Genomic DNA, 12,500 nt, shown 5'->3' on the forward strand with positions numbered 1-12,500 from the left:
TTCGCGCCGCCCCGGCAGACGCGGTTTTTTGCGCCGCCCCGGCTGACGCAGTTCGGACTTGGCACTTTTTGGCTGAGCCTGGCTGGCGGCCCACTCACTCGATCGCCATGTCTGTTTGCCACAGTTTTCCCGGTGGTGCCGCACCCGGGCTCGCCCCGGCTGACGCAGTTTTCGCGCCGCCCCGGCTGACGCGGTTTCGTGCCGCCCCGGCAGACGCGGTTTTTTGCGCCGCCCCGGCTGACGCGGTTTTTTGCCGCCCCGGCTGACGCAGTTCGGACTTGGCACTTTTCGGCTGTGCCTGGCTGGCGGCCCACTCACTCGATCGCCATGTCTGTTTGCCACAGTTTTCCCGGTGGTGCCGCACCCGGGCTCGCCCCGGCAGACGCGTTTTTTTTTTTTCTTTCGCCCCGGCTAACGCAGTTTTCGCGCCGCCCCGGCTGACGCGGTTTCGTGCCGCCCCGGCAGACGCGGTTTTTTGCGCCGCCCCGGCTGACGCGGTTTTTGCCGCCCCGGCTGACGCAGTTCGGACTTAGCACTTTTTGGCTGAGCCTGGCTGGTGGCCCACTCACTCGATCGCCATGTCTGTTAGCCACAGTTTTCCCGGTGGTGCCGCACCCGGGCTCGCCCCGGCTGACGCAGTTTTCGCGCCGCCCCGGCTGACGCGGTTTCGTGCCGCCCCGGCAGACGCGGTTTTCGCGCCGCCCCGGCTGACGCGGTTTTTGCCGCCCCGGCTGACGCAGTTCGGACTTAGCACTTTTCGGCTGTGCCTGGCTGGCGGCCCACTCACTCGATCGCCATGTCTGTTTGCCACAGTTTTCCCGGTGGTGCCGCACCCGGGCTCGCCCCGGCTGACGCAGTTTTCGCGCCGCCCCGGCTGACGCGGTTTCGTGCCGCCCCGGCAGACGCGGTTTTCGCGCCGCCCCGGCTGACGCGGTTTCGTGCCGCCCCGGCAGACGCGGTTTTTTGCCGCCCCAGCTGACGCAGTTCGGACTTAGCACTTTTTGGCTGAGCCTTGCTGGCGGCCCACTCACTCGATCGCCATGTCTGTTTGCCACAGTTTTCCCGGTGGTGCCGCACCCGGGCTCGCCCCGGCAGACGCGTTTTTTTTTTTCTTTCGCCCCGGCTGACGCAGTTTTCGCGCCGCCCCGGCAGACGCGGTTTTCGCGCCGCCCCGGCAGACGCGGTTTTTTGCGCCGCCCCGGCTGACGCGGTTTTTTGCCGCCCCGGCTGACGCAGTTCGGACTTGGCACTTTTTGGCTGAGCCTGGCTGGCGGCCCACTCACTCGATCGCCATGTCTGTTTGCCACAGTTTTCCCGGTGGTGCCGCACCCGGGCTCGCCCCGGCTGACGCAGTTTTCGCGCCGCCCCGGCTGACGCGGTTTCGTGCCGCCCCGGCAGACGCGGTTTTTTGCGCCGCCCCGGCTGACGCGGTTTTTTGCCGCCCCGGCTGACACGGTTCGGACTTTGCACTTTTCGGCTGTGCCTGGCTGGCGGCCCACTCACTCGATCGCCATGTCTGTTTGCCACAGTTTTCCCGGTGGTGCCGCACCCGGGCTCGCCCCGGCAGACGCGTTTTTTTTTTTTTTTTCTTTCGCCCCGGCTGACGCAGTTTTCGCGCCGCCCCGGCTGACGCGGTTTCGTGCCGCCCCGGCAGACGCGGTTTTTTGCGCCGCCCCGGCTGACGTGGTTTTTGCCGCCCCGGCTGACGCAGTTCGGACTTTGCACTTTTTGGCTGAGCCTGGCTGGCGGCCCACTCACTCGATCGCCATGTCTGTTTGCCACAGTTTTCCCGGTGGTGCCGCACCCGGGCTCGCCCCGGCAGACGCGTTTTTTTTTTTTCCTTCGCCCCGGCAGACGTGGTTCCCCCCCCCCCCTCCGTCTTTCTTTTTGTTTTTTTTTTTCGCCGCGGCTGAAGTGGATTTTTCGGTGCCTCGACGCCCCGGTAGTCGCGGTTTTTCCGTTTCCGCACGGCCCCGGCTGACGCTGCTCGGTCACAGTCGCCTTTTGTGGTGATTGCAGACTTCTTGAGCGCGGGTGTTTTTTTTTTTGTTGTTGTTGTTGTTTTATTACGCATTCGCTCCAGCAGACGCTGTTTAGACTTTTTGTTTCCTCTTTTATCCTGCGACGAGGTGACGAGGTTTATTCGGTGCCCCGCCGCCCCGGCTGAAGTGATTTTTCCTGTCCCGTGCCGCCCCGGCTGACGCGGTTGGGACTTCGCGTTTGTTCGGCCGCCACGGGTTTTGGCGCACTCGCTCGGTTGCTTGTTGTTGCCACTTGTTGCGAACCCAGGTTTCTTGAGCGAGCGCGGGCGTTTTTTCTTCCTTTCTTTCTTTGTTCTATGTGTTAGCGAATCGGCCTTTAATATCACACGAGGACTCACAACCAACAATTTTCAGTTTGAAGTGTAAAAAATCTGCAGGTGTTGACGTAACTGACTTGCCCCGTACCCTTGAGTACATCCATGAAGTTCTCGTAGTACTACTAAATCGCATTATTCCAAGTGGAGAAATTCCCATAAACTTGCAAACCTCTACACGAAAATCGGTGCGCGTGATAAAGTTGAAAATTATCGTCCGATATCAAATGTGCCTTCTATAACACAAATTCTAGGAAAAAAAAAAAAAAACACTTGTTCGCCGTTTTCTGCGCCGTGACTGGCAGCACTCCGGCGAAGCGAAACGGGGTCGATTCGAGCACGATATCGGCGTCTTTCGACGTGCTCGCCGGCGACCGTCGCACGAGTACGTCGCACGAGCGCGTCTGCCGGGGCGCCGTTTGCGAAGCCGACGCAAAAGTGGGAACCGCCGCTCGGATGATCGCCGCTTTCGGCAGAGTGAGTGTTGGCACTCCGGGGAAGCGAAACAGCGTGAATGCGCCCACGAAATCGGCGTATTTTGAAGTGCCCGCCGGCGACCGTCGCACGAGTACGGTAAACCGCGTCAGCCGGGGCGTAGTTCGGGACGCCGACGAAAAAGTGGGAAGCGCAACTCGGATCTTCGCCGTTTTTGCAGGAGTGAGTGGCGGCCCTCCTGCGAGACCAAGAAGCATCGATTCGTGCACGAATTCGGCGCCTTTCGACGTGATCGCCGGCGACCGTCGCTCGAGTAGGGCAAACCGCGTCTGCCGGGGCGGGCTTCGGGACGCCGATGCGAAAGTGGGAAACGCTGCTCGGATGTTCGCCGTTTTTGGCCGAGTGAGTGCTGGCACACGGGCGAAGCCAAACGGGGCCGATTACGGCACGATATCGGCGTCTTTCGACGTGCCCGCCGGCGACCGTCGCACGAGTACGGTAAACTGCGTCAGCCCGGGCGGAGTTCGGGACGCCGATGCGAAAGTGGAGAACGCCGCTCGGATCTTCGCCGTTTTTGGAGGAGTGAGTGGCGGCACTCCGGAGAAGCCAAGGAGCGCCAATTAGCGCACGATATCGGCGTCTTTCGACGCGCTCGCCGGCGACCGTCGCACGAGTAGGGCAAACCGCGTCTGCCGGGGCGGGGTTTACGACGCCGACGCAAAAGTGGGAACCGCCGCTCGGATGTTGGCCGTTTTTGGCAGAGTGAGTGCTGGCACTCCGGCGACGCGAAAGAGCGCGAATGCGCCCACGAAAGTGGCGTATTTGGACGTGCGTGACGGCGACCGCTGCAGGAGTACGAAAAACCACGTCAGCCGGGGCGAGCGACACACGGCGGTCTGGGTGCTTATCGCTGCTATTATAGGGGCACCCCGGCAGACGCAGAAAAAAAAAAAAAAAATTTTCGACCTTCTTTTTTGCTGGTCGAGCTCGGGTAACCCAGGTCGCAATGGGAGCCGCGCACGAAAGCGGCGTCGCGAGACGCGTTCGCGGTCGCTAGTCGCACGAGCTCGGCAACCGCGTCAGCCGGCGCGGAGTTCGGGATGCCGACGGCTAAGTGGGTACCGCTGCTCGGATGTTCGCCGTTTTTGGCCGAGTGAGTGCTGGCACTCCGGTGAAGCCAAGGAGCGCCAATTCGTGCACGATATCGGCGTCTTTCGACGTGCCCGCCGGCCACCGCCGCACGAGTACGGCAAACCGCGTCTGCCGGGGCGGGGTTCGCGACGCGTACGCAATAGTGGGAACCGTCGCTCGGATGTTCGTCGTCTTTGGCCGAGCGAGTGCTGGCACTCCGGCGAAGCGAAACGGGGCCGATTCGGGCACGATATCGGCGTATTTCGACGTGCTCGCCGGCGACCGTCGCACGAGTACGGCAAAGCGCGTCTGCCGGGGCGAGGTTTGCGACGCCGACGAAAAAGTGGGAAGCGCCGCTCGGATCTTCGCCGTTTTTGCAGGAGTGAGTGGCGGCCCTCCTGCGAGACCAAGAAGCATCGACTCGCGCACAATATCGGTGTCTTTCGACGTGCCCGCCGGCCACCGCCGCACGAGTACGGCAAACCGCGTATGCCGGGGCGGGGTTGGCGACGCCGACGCAAAAGTGGGAACCGCCACTAGGATGTTCGCCGTTTTTGGCAGAGTGAGTGCTGGCACTCCGGCGAAGCGAAAGAGCGCGAATGCGCCCACGAAAGTGGCGTGTTTGGACGTGCTTGACGACGACCACCGCAGGAAAACGAAAAACCACGTCAGCCGGGGCGAGCGACCCATGGCGGTCTGGGTGCTTATCGCTGCTATTATAGGGGCACCCCGGCAGACGCAAAAAAAAAAAAAAAAATTTTTTTCGACATTCTTTTTTGCTCGTCGACCTCGGGTGACCCAGGTCGCAGTGGGAGCCGCGCACGAAAGCGGCGTCGCGAGACGGCTTCGCGGTCGCTAGTCGCACGAGCTCGGCAACCGCGTCTGCCGGGGCGGAGTTCGGGACGCCGACGGCTAAGTGGGAACCGCCGCTCGGATGTTCGCCGTTTGTGGCCGAGTGAGTGCTGGCACTCCGGCGAAGCCAAACGGGGCCGATTCCGGCACGATATCGGCGTCTTTCTACGTGCTCGCCGGCGACCGTCGCACGAGTACGGCAAAGTGCGTCTGCCGGGGCGGGGTTTGCGACGCGTACGCAATAGTGAGAACCGTCGCTCGGATGTTCGTCGTCTTTCGCCGAGCCAGTGCTGGCAATCCGGCGAAGCCGAACGGAGCCGATTCGGGCACGATATCGGCGTCTTTCCACGTGCTCGCCGGCGACCGTCGCACGAGTACGGTAAACCGCGTCAGCCGGGGCGGAGTTCGGGACGCCGATGCGAAAGTGGGAAGCGCCGCTCGGATCTTCGCCGTTTTTGGAGGAGTCAGTGGCGGCACTCCGGTGAAGCCAAGGTGCGCCAATTCGCGCACGATATCGGCGTCTTTCGACGTGCCCGCCGGCCACCGTCGCACGAGTACGGCAAACCTCGTCTGCCGGGGCGGGGTTTGCGACGCCGACGCAAAAGTGGGAACCGCCGCTCGGATGTTCGCCGTTTTTGGCAGAGTGAGTGCTGGCACTCCGGCGAAGCGAAAGAGCGCGAATGCGCCCACGAAAGTGGCGTGTTTGGACGTGCTTGACGACGACCACCGCAGGAAAACGAAAAACCACGTCAGCCGGGGCGAGCGACCCATGGCGGTCTGGGTGCTTATCGCTGCTATTATAGGGGCACCCCGGCAGACGCAAAAAAAAAAAAATTTTTTTCGACATTCTTTTTTGCTCGTCGACCTCGGGTGACCCAGGTCGCAGTGGGAGCCGCGCACGAAAGCGGCGTCGCGAGACGGCTTCGCGGTCGCTAGTCGCACGAGCTCGGCAACCGCGTCTGCCGGGGCGGAGTTCGGGACGCCGACGGCTAAGTGGGAACCGCCGCTCGGATGTTCGCCGTTTGTGGCCGAGTGAGTGCTGGCACTCCGGCGAAGCCAAACGGGGCCGATTCCGGCACGATATCGGCGTCTTTCTACGTGCTCGCCGGCGACCGTCGCACGAGTACGGCAAAGTGCGTCTGCCGGGGCGGGGTTTGCGACGCGTACGCAATAGTGAGAACCGTCGCTCGGATGTTCGTCGTCTTTCGCCGAGCCAGTGCTGGCACTCCGGCGAAGCCGAACGGAGCCGATTCGGGCACGATATCGGCGTCTTTCCACGTGCTCGCCGGCGACCGTCGCACGAGTACGGTAAACCGCGTCAGCCGGGGCGGAGTTCGGGACGCCGATGCGAAAGTGGGAAGCGCCGCTCGGATCTTCGCCGTTTTTGGAGGAGTCAGTGGCGGCACTCCGGTGAAGCCAAGGTGCGCCAATTCGCGCACGATATCGGCGTCTTTCGACGTGCCCGCCGGCCACCGTCGCACGAGTACGGCAAACCTCGTCTGCCGGGGCGGGGTTTGCGACGCCGACGCAAAAGTGGGAACCGCCGCTCGGATGTTCGCCGTTTTTGGCAGAGTGAGTGCTGGCACTCCGGCGAAGCGAAAGAGCGTGAATGCGCCCACGAAAGTAGCGTATTTGGACGTGCTTGACGGCGACCGCCGCAGGAGTACGAAAAACCACGTCAGCCGGGGCGAGCGACCCACGGCGGTCTGGGTGCTTATCGCTGCTATTATAGGGGCACCCCGGCAGACGCAGAAAGAAAAAAAAAAATGGGGACATGGCGTGCGTCACCGTGCGGCTTCGCAGCGTTGCCGAAGTCGCCGAGCCCTTCGACTGAGCCGAACGGCGGACAGGGAACGTTGGTCGGCCGTTCTAACCTGTCGGTGCCACGCCGAGACGTCGTTAAGGAAAACCGCGTCGTGGGCCTCTACGACGCCGTCGAGTCGTTGTACGTTTGGTGTCCAGCGTGTCGGCGGCGAGTAGCGGACACGTCGTTCACGACTTCGGTCTTTCGCAGTCGACGCGAACTTGCGGAGAGTCGTGGTGCCTCACGTTTTCGGCAGAAACCGCGGCGGAATTTTCCCGTGCGTGCGCGCACGACCTCGGTGCTGTGCCGTCAGCGTAGTGTTGCACAAACTCGTGGCCTACCCAAGGTGCGGTACGTTTGCGGCCGTATCCTCGGTGGGAATTTCGTGAGTAGGGTCGCAAATTCTACGACCTCGGCGGGTTTGAGAGCGACGTAGACTTGTGGCACGCTCAACATGCCACACGTTTCGGGGCACACCCGCGGTGAAATTTTCTCGAGTACGCTCGTATTAGGGCCCAAGGAGGTCTGGGTACTTATCGCTGCTATTATGTGGGGGTTCTCGTGAGCGGCGTACGCGAAAGCGACCGGGTGTCTGATATGCGGCGGGCTTCGGCCTCGTCAAGCGTGTCCTCGGGTCTGCTCCAGGGGAATCCACGGCAGTCGTCTGCAGCCTCATCCGCTTGATGCGTTAGGGGCTGGTTGTCGGACGGTGCCGTTTTACCACGATATCGAGGTGTGTTCCGTGTCGTCCTCGGGCGATTCAGATGCGAAAGCGCCGAAGACGCGGGCGTGACCCGTCGTCTGGCGGCTTTGCAGTCTCGGCTCCGTTGCTAGTTCCGGCCGGTCCACCGACAGTGCAGCGGGCTTGGGCAACCCGCACGGCGCGACCGAGTCGATGCAACGAAAAAGAGCGAGCATGAACGTGCTTCTTGCCGCACGGCTCCCACTCGTCTTTCGGGAAGGTTGTGCCGTAGCGAGCTCGAACGCCGTCATCTCGGAGTGCAAAATAAGCGTGTTGGGGCGCCTGAAGGTGGCCTCCGCCGCACACAGACTGCGTCCGGCCCGCCGAGGGCGAGGACGGACGCGCAGTCGAACGATTACCTGGTTGATCCTGCCAGTAATCATATGCTTGTCTCAAAGATTAAGCCATGCATGTCTAAGTACATGCCGAAATAAGGCGAAACCGCGAATGGCTCATTAAATCAGTTATGGTTCCTTAGATCGTTTCTTCCTACTTGGATAACTGTGGCAATTCTAGAGCTAATACATGCAGTGAGCCTGGAGCCCTTTGGGTAACGGGTGCTTTTATTAGACCAAGATCGATCGGGTTTCGGCCCGTATTGTGTGGTGACTCTGGATAACTTTGTGCTGATCGCATGGCCACGAGCCGGCGACGTTTCTTTCAAGTGTCTGCCTTATCAACTTTCGATGGTAGGTTACTTGCTTACCATGGTTGTTACGGGTAACGGAGAATCAGGGTTCGATTCCGGAGAGGGAGCCTGAGAAACGGCTACCACATCCAAGGAAGGCAGCAGGCGCGCAAATTACCCACTCCCGGCACGGGGAGGTAGTGACGAAAAATAACAATACGGGACTCTTTTGAGGCCCCGTAATTGAAATGAGTACACTCTAAATCCTTTAACGAGGATCAATTGGAGGGCAAGTCTGGTGCCAGCAGCCGCGGTAATTCCAGCTCCAATAGCGTATACTAAAGCTGCTGCGGTTAAAAAGCTCGTAGTTGGATCTCAGTTCCAGACGAGTAGTGCATCTACCCGATGCGACGGCTCGGACTGAACATCATGCCGGTTCTTTCTTGGTGCACTTCATTGTGTGCCTCGAGATGGCCGGTGCTTTTACTTTGAAAAAATTAGAGTGCTCAACGCAGGCGAGTCGCCTGAATAAACTTGCATGGAATAATAGAACAAGACCTCGTTTCTGTTCTGTTGGTTTTTGGAATACGAGGTAATGATTAAGAGGGACGGACGGGGGCATTCGTATTGCGGCGCTAGAGGTGAAATTCTTGGACCGTCGCAAGACGAACTACTGCGAAAGCATTTGCCAAGAATGTTTTCATTGATCAAGAACGAAAGTCAGAGGTTCGAAGGCGATCAGATACCGCCCTAGTTCTGACCATAAACGATGCCAACCAGCGATCCGCCTGAGTTACTCAAATGACTCGGCGGGCAGCTTCCGGGAAACCAAAGTATTTGGGTTCCGGGGGAAGTATGGTTGCAAAGCTGAAACTTAAAGGAATTGACGGAAGGGCACCACCAGGAGTGGAGCCTGCGGCTTAATTTGACTCAACACGGGAAAACTTACCCGGCCCGGACACTGGGAGGATTGACAGATTGAGAGCTCTTTCTTGATTCGGTGGATGGTGGTGCATGGCCGTTCTTAGTTGGTGGAGCGATTTGTCTGGTTAATTCCGATAACGAACGAGACTCTAGCCTATTAAATAGGTGCGGGGTTCCCAGCACCTTACAACCTTCTTAGAGGGACAAGCGGCTCCTAGCCGCACGAAACAGAGCAATAACAGGTCTGTGATGCCCTTAGATGTCCGGGGCCGCACGCGCGCTACACTGAAGGAAGCAGCGTGTCTTTATCCCTGTCTGAAAAGACTGGGTAACCCGTGGAACTTCTTTCGTGATTGGGATAGGGGCTTGCAATTGTTCCCCTTGAACGAGGAATTCCCAGTAAGCGCGAGTCATAAGCTCGCGTTGATTACGTCCCTGCCCTTTGTACACACCGCCCGTCGCTACTACCGATTGAATGATTTAGTGAGGTCTTCGGACCGATGTCCGGCGCGGCCTTTCGGTTGCGCCGGTCTGTTGGAAAGATGACCAAACTTGATCATTTAGAGGAAGTAAAAGTCGTAACAAGGTTTCCGTAGGTGAACCTGCGGAAGGATCATTAACGGATTGTGAAGGGTGAGCGCCTCAGCTGCGTCTGCGCCCGACACTTTCTGCCGCTGACCCCGTTTGGACGCGGGGTCGGCTTTTCCCCACGGGGCTGCCTGAATGTGGAGCGGCACCCCGTGACAAATTGTTGCGCCCAGCGGACGCCAACACCGCGACCTTGGACGGTCGGCCAGGTGGCGGACGCGGGTACAAACGGCGCAACGCACTCATAGGTCGGCTTTCGACCCGCCACTGCACCGTGGCTCGAAGCGCTCGAAATGCGCGACCCGACCGCTGCGGGACCGCCTAGTACTGTAAACAGGAGCGGCGGAGCGCGAACGGCGAGTCGTGGTTACGTCGGTAGAAGGCGAGGCTGCGCGTTCCCGAAACGCCAGCCGAGTGCCCTCCCGACCGTTCGAGCGTGCAAGAACGAGACCCGACAATCGCGCGGCGACTGCCAAGTACGAGAGGAACGGCACAAGCGTCGGCGGTCGGTCAAGGAACTGGCGATGTGACGGGTCCGCTGTGCACCAGTGCATACCGTCCCGCCGTCCGCGGCAAGCGCCTCCGCGTCCTCGGGTGACGGAGGCTGCCGGTCGGTTCTTGCAGGCGAGGGATCTCGCTGGCACCGGTTCGCGTTGACGCGCGGCCGGTCATGGCACGGCGATGCGACGGCCGAGGTGCGCAGTACTCGATGGAGGAACCGCACGCTCCGATGACCGTCCCGCCCTCCGCGGCGTATGCGTACCGACCGTAATGGTTGCAGCAGCGCCGGCCGGCTTTTGAATTCGCCACACGAAACACGGTGCGAGATCGCGGTTAGGGGAGCGTCGACGTTGCCAGGCGTTTTGCTTGCTGCCGAGGGAAAGGCGGCACGGCCACGTCGCGCTCGTCGCGATTAGCGGGTCTGCGCGCTTTGGGAAGGTGCCGCAACGACTTGCCGAAAGAGGAAGCACGGAAGAACGAGGGACTTGGACGTCCCGACAATTGAACGCACTTGCGGCCAGGCCCTTGCTGGCTTCGTTCTTCCGCCTCGAGTAGGCTCGTACGCGGCTCCGGCGCCGAAAGTGGTCCTTGGCACCGACTTCGGTGGACGTGGGAAGTGCCGCGCAAGTACGGCGCGCCTGGCTCCACCTGTTGGCTAAAGTAGGCAGCCGGATCGGCATTTTGGTGTGCGGTGGCAAACCGTGGATGCGAAAAAAGCTTGTGCGATTTCGTGGAACAAAAAGCGGGGGTCCCCCTTTTTATGCGGAGGAGACCGACCCGCCCGCCGTGGTGAACCGCGACGCCACGGTAAAAACGGGAGAGGCTTGTCGATGGGACCGTGCATCCCGCGCTCCACGGAGGCCGGGAGGCGGCCGCCCGAGGAAATGTGTAGCCGTCGAGGCCCGCATCTGCGTGCACTCTTATCCAAATGGGTGTACCGCAGGCATTTTCTGGTTAGGCGGGCCAATGAGAGCGAGCACACAACGATACCTACGGGTCCGGCTTGGAGAACCGGCTTCGACGCCTCCCGAGTATTTATAGAGGGGTGGACCACGAAAGCACTCGCAAGTAGCGGAAGCGAAACGCCGTCCGAAACACACCGTTTGCTCGATTTGCGGCAGCCGAAAAAGGCGCGGCAGAGTTTTGGAGTCCAAGCGTGCGCTGAAAAGCGCCCTTCTTGGCCACTGTTTGGCCGAGTGCCAGAAACGTTTGGTTTTGACTGTACGGAATTGAACAAACACTTTTTCACGACTCTAAGCGGTGGATCACTCGGTTCTCGGGTCGATGAAGAACGCAGCCAGCTGCGAGACTTGGTGTGAATTGCAGGACACACTGAGCACTGATTCTTTGAACGCACATTGCGGCCTTGGGTCTTCCCTTGGCTTCGTCTGTCTGAGGGTCGGATCACATATCAAGAGAGCCTTCGGCGCACAAGGGAACGTGAGCCGTCGACTCGTTTTGACCGCGTCGGCAACACGGACAGCACGCTGAACACCTCACAGCGAGCGCCAACAGCGGCCACTCAAGGGCGAGACGGTGGCGACCGTCGTGCCAGAGCCCAACCGAAACGGGGGCGACCGACTGCATTGAGGATGTGGCACCTCGTTGAGACCGCCGCAGGACTTCGAGTCGGAAGGAAGCCTGCAGGGAAAGTGCGGTCGAGGTTGCGTACTCCTCTCTGCGACCGGGCGCGCAAGAGCTGCGAGAGCCACGGACGCGCAACTTTAACGCACGGTAAACACGAGGAGCGAAAGCCGGCCAGCAAAGCTTCTCCAGCCGTGCGCAAAGTGCGCGAGATCGCAGCCTTGCGTTGCGCTTGTTGCCCTCGAAGTAAGCAGGGTGTCCCGTAGACCGGGCGCTCGAACACGCTGCGGGGCCGTGCCTCCTCCAGGCTTTGCCGCGCGAACAGGGAACGTTCGCGCGCAAAGCGCAGGGAGGTGAGGAGGCTGCGCCCGACGTTTGCGGTTCGCTGCGTACGCGGTTGATGCGGAGAGCACGGCGCGACGACTTGCCGCGAAGCGGAAAAAGTCTCCCGCACGAGTTGGCGAAACGTTGGCGAAGCTTAAGGCGTTCTCGTCGTAGTCCGCCGTCGGTCTAAGTGCTTCGCAGTTCCCGTCCCGTTCAAAAAACTGGGCCACTCCAGTTGGGGCGGGGGCGACGCTACACGAGACGATGCCTCTCGCCAGGCTGCGTGGCTGCCCTTGCGGCGGCGGCGACTGGCCTCGGCGGTGTTTGGGCTTTCGACACGGTCGTTTATCACGCAACTGCTCGGACGACGCACGCGCGCAGCGGAATGCCGCTTGCCAGCCTTGTGAAGATGTGACCCTGTACAGGGTTGCGGGCGCACTTGGTAGGGCGTCGTACTCGGTTCGCGATGGGTTTACGAACGTGTCCCGTCACTTCCACGTCACACCGGTTGTGCGCCGCACGCGTGCAGCGGGGAAGCCGATTGCCAGCCTTGTGAAGAAGTGGCCCTGTACAGGGTTGCGGGCGCACTTGGTAGGGCGAGCGCACGCGGTCGTGCAGGAAGTTGATGGAA

General features: G+C 60.8%; 2 non-coding genes across 2 annotated transcripts; both read left to right on the plus strand.

Moving 5' to 3' along the window:
* Positions 1–7,676: 7,676 nt before the first annotated feature.
* Positions 7,677–9,491, plus strand: LOC142791944 (small subunit ribosomal RNA). The gene has a single exon (XR_012890525.1). It is a non-coding gene; the product is annotated as a small subunit ribosomal RNA (ribosomal RNA).
* Positions 9,492–11,210: 1,719 nt separating this feature from the next.
* LOC142791926 (5.8S ribosomal RNA) lies at positions 11,211–11,363 on the plus strand. Its single transcript, XR_012890509.1, has one exon. It is a non-coding gene; the product is annotated as a 5.8S ribosomal RNA (ribosomal RNA).
* Positions 11,364–12,500: the final 1,137 nt, after the last annotated feature.

This window comes from Rhipicephalus microplus, unplaced genomic scaffold (genome assembly GCF_043290135.1).
Source record: "Rhipicephalus microplus isolate Deutch F79 unplaced genomic scaffold, USDA_Rmic scaffold_199, whole genome shotgun sequence".
Taxonomy (NCBI): domain Eukaryota; kingdom Metazoa; phylum Arthropoda; class Arachnida; order Ixodida; family Ixodidae; genus Rhipicephalus; species Rhipicephalus microplus.